At 41.7% G+C, this 12,907-nt stretch overlaps 1 protein-coding gene across 1 annotated transcript in view; it reads right to left on the reverse strand.

The window, feature by feature from the left end:
• Positions 1-12,907, reverse strand: part of DNAH10 (dynein axonemal heavy chain 10) — a 5,879,077-nt gene that overhangs the window by 2,352,982 nt on the left and 3,513,188 nt on the right. The gene's annotated exons all lie outside the window — the stretch shown is intronic.

Consider the following 12,907-nt stretch of genomic DNA (forward strand, 5'->3'; position numbering starts at 1 on the left):
GCATTTGCTGCTGTAGTGCAACAAACACTATTATGTAAGAGTAGCAGACTTAGCACATGTGTTTACATTCCAATTCAGTATACAAGGAAACAGATAGAGATTTTTGCTAGGATTTACTGTAGCTGAGTTTTTTTTGCACTTACTGCACTCACTGACTGTTAATCACAGGCTCATTCCTCCCAGCCACCTTCATCTGACTGAGTGGGGTCGTTATTTACACAACTGTAAAGAGCAGTTGAAGCATTTTACTTCTTTTTGTACCATGGTCCCTACATGCACCTGGCTAAGCAACAGATAGGAAACATGCAATGGACTACCCACAGAGGCATCTCCTGGCTTCCACATAGGGTATTCTCCAAGTAGCTTTGCCCCTGGCCAACAGCAAGAGTTGTGGTTTCCTAAGTCTCTACCAGTGAGTCCATAAATATCGGCACCCCTCCTCACCTACCGGAGAGTGGGAAGTGGGACATACCCCTCCACTCTTCCCCTTCCTTACCTGGCTCCTTCAGTGTTAGGGGCATTAATTGTACCTTGGTTGCTTGTACTGCAGTCATGGCTCCATTGCACTACATCACAGAGCCAAGCAACTTACTTGATTTCAGAAAAATGGAAAATGGTGTTAGCATAACTGCCATGTGGTCAATAAAGTGGTAGTAAACAGTATTTAAATATCAGAAAAATCTTCTGTAGGATGATCAGGATGACAGATTAGTGCTGTTCTAATTAAACATCTGAAAACATAGACACAAGAATACCATACAGCTGCCAAACAATACTGACTTTCACACTGGAACTGCAATTAAATGAGGTAGGGCACTTTGCAAAGAGGTAAGGAAAGGTGCTGCCTTGGGGTGGCCGAGTGCTTCTTGAACTGCAATAAAAACATAATAGAATGCCATATGTATGCCATGTAATAATATAACATGTGATGTTTAAATAATATAGTGGTCGACAAGAGTATATGCCTTTAATGGAGATCACTAGCTATTATTTTCCTAGTGTACCTATAACTCTAAGTAAAAACAGTGCCTTTAACCTAAGCCTAAAATACTGAATGACACTTTCTTTGACAGCTTACTGATGTCTTCAATGTGTGAAGACTACAGAACAGATGTGCACCAAACCAGGTATGAAAATAAGGTACATAAAGAAGGTTATTGGTGGAATGAAGTCGTCCAGGAAGTTATCAAAAGAAAGAAGGAGTGGACTTCCGTTATGGTGTTTCTCTAATACACGTTACTGGCAAACTGCATCTCATTGAATTCAACTTCTAAGCATTCCTACAAATTGAAGACATGATCAGAAGTGAGAAATATTGACATACTGAACGTGTTCTACCTGCATGTTGAAGAAGTAGAATAAAAAAAGACATTGAGGAGATGCACCAGAAAAGTAGAAAGAATACCAATAGCAGGAACAGAGTCAATGGAGGAGCCACCAATATCAATACCATCTGGAAAGAACTGAGGGAAATGAAAGCAACATTGCAAGAAAACCTGCTGGTGCAAGAAAAGAGACTTGACTCTAATGATCACAATATGAATGATCACTTGATATTATACAATCTTTAACAGAAGACAATATTGAGTTAAAAGCAAAGGGAGAAAGCTGCCAGGACACATCTGAAGTGTTTGGAATAAAAATTCACTGACCTGAAAAACAGGTCCAGATGGAAAAATGTAAAACTAAGCAGGATCCTGGAGAAATGTGCAACTATCTGAACTTGTAAGTAGTTGGGCTACTCCTAAGGGAAGAGATAAAGATCGATAAGAGTCCCATGATCAGTCTGGAGAGCAGGAAGGGCCAATATTGATAAGCCCAGACCCAATATAGTACATTTGCGGAAGAACGAGTCAAAGGAAAGGATCTTTCAGCAAGTTTGGCAACTGGGGAAAAGCTTTTTGCAGCAAAGCAGTGAATTTTCATTGACCGGGATTAATCATTTGAAACAAGGAGAGGAGCATTCATGCAGATGGGAAAATTATGCAAGTAAATGGTTTGAGGTGGCAGAAGATATACCCAGCTGTTGTCTGCTTTTACTTGTAGAGCATGACTAGATCCTTTATAGTGCCTAAAGAGGCCATGTTGGTGATACAACAGCCGATCAACTACATGTCTGTGCAGGGGGATGAGAGCAGAGCATAGAAGGGAAGACTGGTAGCTCTAGCTGAAGGCAGGAGTCTGAGCTCAAGATAAATAAATGGATGTACCCCCTCTTCAGGGAGCAATAAAAGCAACTAGAATGATGAACTTCTAGGTTGCAGTCAGGAAGTCACACAGGACTCTGTCTTAGGCCCATATTTGTTTACACAGTTTCCTTCAGATTTATCTTTTTCATTGGAGATGTTGATGTTGGAGATGAAAATGGTTAAACTGATTATATCTGTTACAGATAAGGCATGTCTACAAAAGATCTTGACTAAATTGACCATTTGGGCACGGGATAATAATACACTGATAAATACATAAAAAACTAAGCATATGCAATATGATTAGCATAGATTAAAGGGTGAATACTTAATATAGCATGCAGTGATTGAAACTGTAGATTCATTTAAGGACCTGGGTATGTGAGCAGATCCACCTTTGAGCTTTTCTAAACATATCACATTATTGGTTAATGATAGTTATAAATTATTGACTGTATTAAAAGGTTTATAAAGTCTAGGAAATCAGAAACAATTACATCATTGTTTGTAAGTTACATTAGATCTAAACTAGAGTATGGAATAACAATACTGAAACCTTATAAGAAAACAATGAGTAAATTAGAGAGAGTAGAGCAGAAATATACCAATGCCATTCACGGATGTGAACATTAAATTTATTATGACACATTAAAATGTATGAACATGTAGAATATCTCATACAAATATTTAAAAAGAAATCGTATTCAGGTATATAGGGCATTTAGAGGAAACTACCACTACGAATGTTTGAGATTATCAAAGAGTAGTAGAGAGTAGAGAATCATCAGACAACCTATGTAGAAGATTATATAGGAATGACAGATGTACTAATTGGTTCTCTGATAGAGTAGCTGATGCATGGAATATATTACCAAATTACATTAAAGCAAGCACTGGTGTAGATATTTTTAAAAACAAGTTGGACACTTATTATGGGAATTATTGTTTTGGTAACTTGGCAGTTAAGAAGTGCATTACTGCACATGTCTGAAATATTTTATGTATGTATGCATGCATTAAAGCAATTGCCTTGTTGAGGCAGGAGAATAGACGTAGCAGAGAGCTGATAGGAATGGGGTAATGTCATCCCCTATACAGGAAGCATTACATGTTTCATGTGAATGTTTGTGAAGTTAGTTGTAAATACTTTTTATGGGGAAGTATAACTGAAGGAATACATATTCTGGAGAAAATGTTAAAGAAAAGCAAAGGGGGAATGTAGTATTAAGTAAGGCAGAATAAACAGTTTTGTGTCAAAAAGAAGGGAAGGAAAACCAAGGACATTAAATGAAAGAACAGAAATTAAATATGCAAAAGAATGACTGGGGAAAGAAAATACAGGGGGCAGTAATGAATGGGAAGAGGAAACATAGACACCAAATATGGGGAATGAAATAAAAATAGATAGTTGGAATGTTAACAGGATAGTGAATGAGTTAAAGAGAGGTAGAAAAAAAGATGGCCCTGAGATATGTTAAGACAAAAGGCTGCCAACTGATATTGTTGCAAGAAACCCAGTTAAGCAAAGAAGGTATTAACTTCAATAAACAGAGGGGGATATAGAGTAGTAATTAGTTCATCATGGGGTCAAAGAACACTGAGAGGAGCAGGACGGTTAGTGAATAAAGGTTCCCAATACAAGTACAGACTTATGACTGATGAGAAAGGAACATTTCCAGTAGTAAAAGTAAGTGTGGATGATCAACGATTTACCTTAGTGGCAATATTTGTCCAGTATAAGGCCAATGACACACCTTAGGGGTATTGTAGCAAAAATAGTGGCACTTCAGGAAGTTCTATGCATAGTGAGTGGAATGTGGTCACAAATAGGAATGATGTTGATTAAGGTCCTAGAAAGAAGAATGTGCGAAAAGAAGGAAACATTTTACAAGCAATACATTGGTAGGACATATGGGAACTTAAAAGAGGTAGGGACGATGAAGGAATATTTATCTGTTACTTAAGGCAGACAGCAGTCCTGGTCAAAGTTAGAAAGAACATACGTAGGATAATGCACTTATAATGATAGAATTAAAAATATGGCATGAATGTGCTCTTCCAAGGCACTGGCACTTTCCAGGGTAGATGTTCATGAAAGAGGTTAATATGGATTGGTTGAAGGAATAAGTAAAGCATTATCTTTAGTGGAACTGAGGAAGTCGGGGAGGATGTGATGACTGCAAGTGGGAGATAAGGAAAAAATTACAGCTGAAGATGCAGCAGAGGAGGTGGAGAAGCAGTACTAAATAGAGCAGCAATGTTGAATGAGCTGGAAGAGATATAGAGATTGGGAAAGGAATGCAGAGGGGTATTAAAGAAAAGAGTCTTTTCTGCTTAAGGGACGGAAGATGAAAGAATCTCAGCTAAAAGAGCAGAACTAGAAAGCTGCATTTTGTCAATAATGCAAGGCCAGTTAAGGCATTGGTAGTTAGGTTAAGACATCAGGAGGTGGAAAGGGGAGTATATAAACTGAAAGGAAACCGAGGGGATGAAAATGAAGACATTAAAATGTATATAAGGAATTTAGGAAATACTATACAGAATTATATGAGGAAGAAGAAGGGGTCCAACATATAAAGAGGACAGGCTAGTCAGTTGGGAAGAAATTATATCACCAGTGATATTGATAGAAAGCAAGCAGTTGGACTAACATCCCAAGGGAAGAGATAACGATCAATAAGAGTCCCATGATCTGCCTGGCAGCAGCAAGGGACATGAGGAACTGAATCCAAACAAAAGGTGCACAAGCCAGAATTTATTCTTACCAAGACTCACAAAATACCATTTAGCACATACAATGAAACCTATTACAAGACAAGAATTAGCTAAAACTATAGCAAGAATGAAGAAAGGAAAATCACCTGGAAGTAATGGGCTGCCAATAGAAGTATGGGAGGTAGTAAAGAAACAAGTTCTGGGTATCTGGGAAAGTCGTTTAATAATGTACTGAATGTAGATGACTCCCTGGCTTCATGGAATGAGGTGGTAATAGCCCCAGTATATAAACAAGGAAAGGATCCACTGCTTCCTTCTTCATACAGACCAATCTCGATATTAAATCAAGATTATGAATATTTCATGATAATAGCTTACAGGCTTGCAAGGGTTATGCCTGAGTTAATTTATGAGGATTAGACTGGACTTACTTTGGGGGAAGGAGGACAGCAGATAATATACTTAGATATGTACTCACCATAAAGTTCCATCTGAGCAGTTCTACTTCATTTGTATTCAACCTGTAGGTCTTCGGATCCGACACGGCCGCATTTTCCAGCTATGGCTCTGAGCTCCATGCTCCTCCCCTTACCCATAATGCCAACCTGTCTCCCTTCAGATCGAGTTTGCTGTCTAACAGGTATCAGACACCTGACCCAATAACACGTTATCATCAATCACCAATCGTCAAAAAAGAACCTTAACCTGGACAGGACCAAGGATCCCAACAATAACTGTCCGATACAAAGGACATGTCATATCCCAAAAGATAAGGTTAGGGGGAAGGAGGGGGGGATGGTTGAAGACAAATGAAGTAGAACTACTCAGATGGAATGTTATGGTGAGTACATAACTTCTTTATCTGAAGTAGTTTACTTCATTTGCTCTTCAACCTGTGGGTCAGAGTTCCCAGCTACCTAACTCTTGGGAGGCCCTCATGGAAGGATATTCCAGAGCACCACAGAGCCAAAGAGTGCTCTCCTCCTAGAGACCAAATCCAGTTTATAATGAGAAATAAAGGTGTGAGATGAGGCCCAAGTAGCAGCTGAACAAATATCATTCAAAGAGACCCTAGACCAAAAAGCCACTGATGTAGCCATAGATCGGGTCGAATGAGCCTTCACTTTTCCTGAAAGAGACAACCAATTTCTGAATAAGCCCGGTCAATGCATTGTGAAATCCGGTGAGCAACTGTCACTTTTGAAACAGATTTACCAAAGAAGGGCTTGGCATAGGACACAAAAAGTTGATCAGACTTGCGGAATGGTTTAGTCCTCTGAAGATAAAACCTCAACCACCTATGTACGTCTAGTAAAAGTAATTTGTATTCCCCTTTGTTCTCTTAGTTAGGAAAAAATAGTGGCAAATTAATGGTCTGATTAATATTGGCTTCCGAAGCAACCTTAGGAAGGAAAGATGGGTTAGTGCATAGCAACACTTTATGTTTATGAAAGATCATATAAGGGACTTTGATAGAAACAGCTTGAAGCTCTAACACCCTTCTACCAGATGTGATGGCAACCAAGAAGGCAGTTTTGCAAGTCAAAAATTTTAGATCCACAGATGCTACAGGCTCAAAGGGGGGGGGGACCAATGCCCGCAACAGTAAGGTGAGGTCCCACGGTGAAATCCAGTCCTTAACTGGGGGTCTGAGAAGAAAAGCACCTTTGAGAAAGGTTTTACAAAGTGTAGAGGAAGCAAATGAAGACATGTTTACCCCAACATGAAAATTAGAGATGGCTGCTATCTGGACTTTAACCACAGAGGAACTAGTGCTCTGTTTACAAATGTTAGCCAGAAAATCTAAAACTGCCGAAAGTGGAGCAGTGAAAGGATCCATTTACTACGGTAGACTTTTCTGGTAGATGATTTATGAGGTGCTACCAGAATGGACTTAACAGGAGATGACAGACCGGGAGTCCTAATAATCATGGGAACCAGAGCAGCCAGGCAGTGAGCTTCAGACTGTCTAGATCTGGATGAAGGATCCCCGAGGGATGTGAGAGCAGATCCGGGACCGGATCCAAGGTCCATGGTGGAACAACTAGATGAGACCTGAGTAAGGGAAACCAAACCTGTTGAGGCCAGAATGGGGTGATGAGGGTCACGGTGCTCCCAGCCTTCGGGCTTTCTGTAGAAACTTCGACATAAGGGAAAGAGGAGGATATGCAAAAAGAAGCCTGGGAGGCGAAGCATGAATCAGAGCATCTCTGGGGGCTTCCCCCGGTGGGGGGTTGAGAGCAAAACACTCGCTGCATTTCGCATTGGAAGGAGATGCAAAGAGATTGCAGCAAGGACGACCCCACTGTACAAAGATCTGTTCCACTACTGAAGGTTTCAGAGACCACTCACAAGGCATCAGGATCGATCTACTGAGCCTGTCCGCTAGATTGTTGGACCATCTCAGGATGTGTGTTGCCACCAGAAAGCGTCCGGTGGAGGTTGCCCATTCCCACACTCTTATAGCTTCTCAACATAAGGGATAAAATCTGGTTCCCCCTTGTTTGTTGATATACCAGACCACTAACATATTGTCCATATGAACTGCAATCATTCCCAGAGGAAGATGAGCACAAAGGGCCTGCAATGCAAAAATAACCACTCTCATCTCTAGAACACTGATGTGCAGATAGGTCTCAGAAGGGGACAATGTGCCTTGGACTGTCCTTCATGAGCGGTGCCACCCCACCCTAGTAGGGAGGCATCCTTGCTCACCATGGTCTTGGGGAAAGCAGGTTGAAACAGATGGCCCTTAAGGAGATCCAGGGATCAAGGACTGAATCCACCACCAAAGGGAGTCCCTGCATGCTTTTGAAATTCTCACTGGAAAATACAATGGAAGGTCTAACACTGACCACTGAACCGTAAGTGTTCACTGCAGCACCCTCATATGAAGGTGTGCCATTGGAAGAAGACTTATCATGGCCATCATGGAACCTAGAGCCCTTAACACTGCTGCATCTGTTTGCAAATGGGTCTGAAGAATGTATAAGATGTGTAACCTCCAGCTGCGCATCCTGTCTGACATGAGGAACACCTTTGTTTGTATTGTGTCTGGCCATGCCCCAATGAAATCTAAAATCTGAATTAGGAGAAGAGTAGACTTGTTCATATTGATTGTAATGCCCAACTTGTTGGCTAGCTGAAGGAAGGAGTCCCTGGCCTGACATAGTAGATGCTCTGAAGGGGCAGTGAAGAGACAATCGTCCAGGTACGAAAAGACCTGGCCTCCAACAAGCGGTAGTGGGAATCGCTTGCGAAGCCCGTCCTTCTTGGCTTTATCCCCTTCCCCGGACCTCTTGGCAGGAGGGTGAGTCTGAAAGGCCGTGGAAGGGTAAGACGAAGCAGCAGCTGCTGCTTTCCCAGCAGGGGAAGGTGGGACCTCAGTCCCAGCAGAAGAGGGCAACAGGCCCTTAAGGATCAGTTTGTACCGCCTGTCCTTAAGTGCCCTGGGATTAAACCCAGCGGAAATAGGACAGAGGGACTGGAGGTGAGGCACCCCCCAAGCAAACCACACACAGAGTGTGGCCATCCGCTGGAGAAAACTTATGGCCACACTCTGTGTACCTTTTGAAGCCTGGCTTCGGGGCCTCAGCCATGCCTTAGCTGGCTCCACACGCACACACACACACACACACACACACACACACACACACACACACCTTGCAGAAAGGAAAGAGAGGAGTAAAGATAGCAAAGCCTACTTACTTTTTTTTTTCATAGGTTCATAGATTCATAAATTAGTACTAAGCTAACAGCCCTTGCAAGCCATTTTAAGCCTAGCCAATTATCCCCTTGCGAGACTCAAACCCTGCACCTTGTGTCTGTAAGGCAAACACCTTAACCATTAGGCCACCCTCCCAACCCCAAAGAATGATGCAGTGGTATTTTAAAGTTTATAGCTTAGTACTAGGCTAGCTGCCTTTTTTAGGGTAATTTTTAAGCTTAGTTAATTACCTTATGTGAGAATCAAACCTTGCACCTTGTGTCCATAAGGTAAACACCTTAGCCATTACGCCAATCTCCCACCCTTTTTGTGCTATGGAGAACCCCGAGAAGGTATTGAAAAGTGTTTAAAGAGAAAGAGGTAAAAAAAGGCCAAAAAAGGGAGAAATAACTGCTTCAATAAAAACTCACAAAAGCTCTGGAGCTCGGACCATGCTGCTTCCTCTCAGGCAGCAAACGAAATCTGAAGGGAGAAGGGAGACAGAGGGGCATCATGGGTAAGGGGAGGAGCATGGAACTCGGAGCCATAGCTGGAAAATGCGTCCGTGTCAGATCCATTGTGGATCTAAAGACCCACAGGTTGAAGAGCAAATGAAGTAAACTACTTCAGATTAAATGATGCTCAACAGAAGAAGAAGAATAAAGTATCCATTATCTCACTAGCTGCTGAGAAAGCTTTTGATTGGGTAAAATATGATACCTATTTGATTGCTACAGATGTAGGGATTCCCAGTGGGATGTGTGGATATATATGATACAACATGAAGGTAATACAATGGGGCAACAGCTAGAATGAAGGTGGGAACAAGACTAGCCAGGGAAATAATATCAGACAGGAGTTCCAGACAAGGCTGCCCACTGCCTCTTTCCCCCATTCTTTGACGTCTATAGAGATCCTAGTGAAAACAATAAGGGCATCATCAGTGAAACAGTATGAATGGGGGACAGACAAAGAGAGTACACTGTATGCATGCATGATGTGCTACTGATCATTACTACCCCCAAAGATGACTGGTAACTGATCTGGGGAATATTACAAGGTTTCAGGGACCAGACAAGATATATGGTGAATATGGAGAAAACATGGGTAACAGATTCAGAGAAAAGGGTAGTTGATGTGGGGATAGTACCTGGAGGGATGAAGTGAAATATCTAGGAGTCTCATTAAGGATTACACTTGCAGACTGAATGAGCAGAACATGTGAGGTGATTCAAGAGAGGTGAAAAAGTATAGCAATAACCCACGCCTGGGTGTGGGTAATGCTAAATTTACCCACGGTTGGCGTGGTTTGGTCCCGAGGGCGAAGCCCGAGGGACCAAACAAAGCCAACCGTGGGTAAATTTAGCATTACCCACACCCAGAAGTGGGTTATTGCTATTATACCATGACATTATTTAAGAAAAGAAACTATTACTTTTCTTAAATAATGGCATAGTATAATGCCTGTTTACTGCCCTTCCGCAGATGTCTGGCATCCGTGGCAGTTCTGATGTACCGCGCCTGCGCAGTACATCAGAGTTGAGCAAAGCAACGGAGAAAGCAAGATCTCCGTTGCTTTTATGTCTCGCTATGTTAAATGAGTTTAACATAGTGAGACAGTTTTAAAATAAGCAACGGACTCCGTTGCTTATTTTAAAACTGTCTCGCTATGTTAAACTCATTTAACATAGCGAGACACTAAAAAGCAACGGAGATCTTGCTTTCCGTTGCTTTTGAACATTAAGCTATGTTAAATGGGTTTAACATAGCGAGACAGCTTTAAAATAAGCAATGGAGATCTCCGTTGCTTATTTTAAAGCTGTCTCGCTATGTTAAACCCATTTAACATAGCGAGACAGTGTTTTAAAAAAATGAGTTATACTAATGGAAAAAAGTCCGGGCGACCGGACCTTTTTCCATTAGTATAACTCGATTTACAACGGGCACGCTGGCCAATCAGCGTGCACGTTTTGGGGGGGTCATGGTATAATATTAAGTTATATCTAGACCAGAGGGAAACAATGATGCAATTATATATTTTTCCACAGTTCTTATACTCAGGACAGGTGTATCTGATGAACCCAAAAGGAGGATACTTAAGAAAGGTCCAGCAAATGGTTCAGAATTTTATATGTGAAGAAGAAAGTTTGAGAGAAGCAAGGAAGATTTTAACACATTTAATTAAAAAGGGGGAACAGGAGTGTCAGATAAGTGTATATTTGCAAACATCTAGAATGGACTCTCAGCATAAGGCTGACTAAGAAGCAGATAAGGATGAAGGAAAGATTACAAAGAGAAGATGATCTGTGGAAACTGTTACTGTAGTAATCGATGGTTAAAACAGACCTACCAGTCTTATGAGATCTACAGAGGGGTAACTAAAATGATGAGGGACGGGGGCTGGAAGAAGCGCAACAAAAAGCCTACCTATAGATGGGGTTGAAAAAGAACAGAGAAAGGCAATCTGTTCTGTGGAGGGGAAGGCAAAGGCAAGGAGTAGTTATCGGTCACAAATATTAAGTTGAAATATACCCAGAAGTTATGAGGAGTTAGAAGAATTTGAGCTCCCCTGGAGCTGGAGTGGGACTACAGACGAAATGTAGCTAAACTGAATCAAATGTCATTCAGGAGGCAAAGAAATGGGGAACCACCAAAACAATTAATGAACTTATCAAAAGGAGAATGGGGTGGGCAAAAAAGTTATCGACTATAAAAGCACTTGAATATTGTGGAAATGGAAAGGAGAAAAATATTTGAGTATAAAAGAATGGTGGTAGAAAGACATACAGGCAACGATCATGAACCTGTACTGGAAACATAGTACAATTACCTAGATACACCACCAAAGCAAGAAAATGTATAATCTTTTCCTGGAAGTGTCTCAATTGCTATTTTTGCACACCAGCTGCATTAAAAACAACCTTTCTGGACAGCACAGACAGGTGCTGGAGATGTAATGAGTGGGTATGTGGATTACCTTAAATTAGAGAAGTTAAAACAGGACCTGAGCAAGATGTGTTATGACCTAAACCACAACAACTGTCGATGGGATCTGAAAAACCAAGACCAAACAGAAAAATGGAAACCCGAAGGCATCATTGCTCAAACACTTTTGAACAATTCAAACAAGGAAATGAATCCAAACAAAAGGTGTTCATAGGTGTGTACAAGGCTAATGGCCCTGGAGCCTATATAAGCCTTGCCCAAGATGATTCCCTGGCATCATGCCGCCCAAAGTTAGTTCCCAGTGCCCCTGTCAAGCAAGGCCACTGAAGTGATCCCTGTGGTGAACTTCCTATTGCACATCCACTCGTCAAGATTTCTCTTAAAGAGACCCAGTGAAGTGCTCCACTTGACGTGAATGGGAAGTTTGTTCCAGAGTATGGGAAGTCTCTGGGTTAGGAGCCTATCCCTCCAGCATGTTCGATTTATTGTGGTAATGAGGTTTAGGTCCCTGGAGAGTGTGGCATGGAGGGATTGTGATTTCTTTAGGTGTAGCATATCTAGCAGCTCTGGGTCAGACATGGCTTTGTAGGTCAAGCAGAGATCACCTCTAAGTAGGCGATAAGAGACAGAGTACAGCTGGAGTTTTTTGAGTCTGTCCATATAGGGTATGTGTCTAAGGCCTACGATCCACTTAGTGAGGTATTTTTGTGTCCTTTCCAGTTGTTGTAGGGGTCTAGTGAGGTACATACCAAATGAGGCATTGTATTCTATAATAGGTCTAATGAAGGACGAGTAGAGAGGGATTATGACCTCTTTCTTCTTGGATGAGAAACCTTTTGTAATGAGATGTGCCACATAGAAGGACTTTCTGACTACAGTGGCAATGTGGTTATCAAAGGAGAGGTTGCTGTCAACCTGTGTCCCCAGGTCTCTTATCACACCTTTGGTGTTTAGTGGACTACCACCTATATGGTAGCTCATGGGTACCGAATTTTTCCCCAAAGGGAATGGCAATGCACTTTTTGGCATTAAGCTTAAGGCCATGGTTCTGGCACCAGTCATTGGTGTCAGTGAGGCCTTTTTGTAGAATGTCTGCATCAGTTGGAGAATCAATAATGGCTCCCAGTTTGCAATCATCTGTGAATTTGGTCAGACAGAGTCCCTTTGTGTAAGCTTGAACTTCAGAGAAGTAGATGCCAAACAGGAGAGGACCTAGGACCAATCCCTGTGGGACACCACTTGTAATTGGTCGGTAGTCAGATTTGGAGTCTACTACTTTCACAGTGTGCGTTCTATTAGTGAGCCAGTTGGCAACCCATCTTATGACACTGGGGTTTATGCCTAGTTTAGT

The sequence above is a fragment of the Protopterus annectens genome, chromosome 4.part0 (assembly GCF_019279795.1).
Source record: "Protopterus annectens isolate FY-2018-M chromosome 4.part0, PAN1.0, whole genome shotgun sequence".
Taxonomy (NCBI): Eukaryota; Metazoa; Chordata; order Ceratodontiformes; family Protopteridae; genus Protopterus; species Protopterus annectens.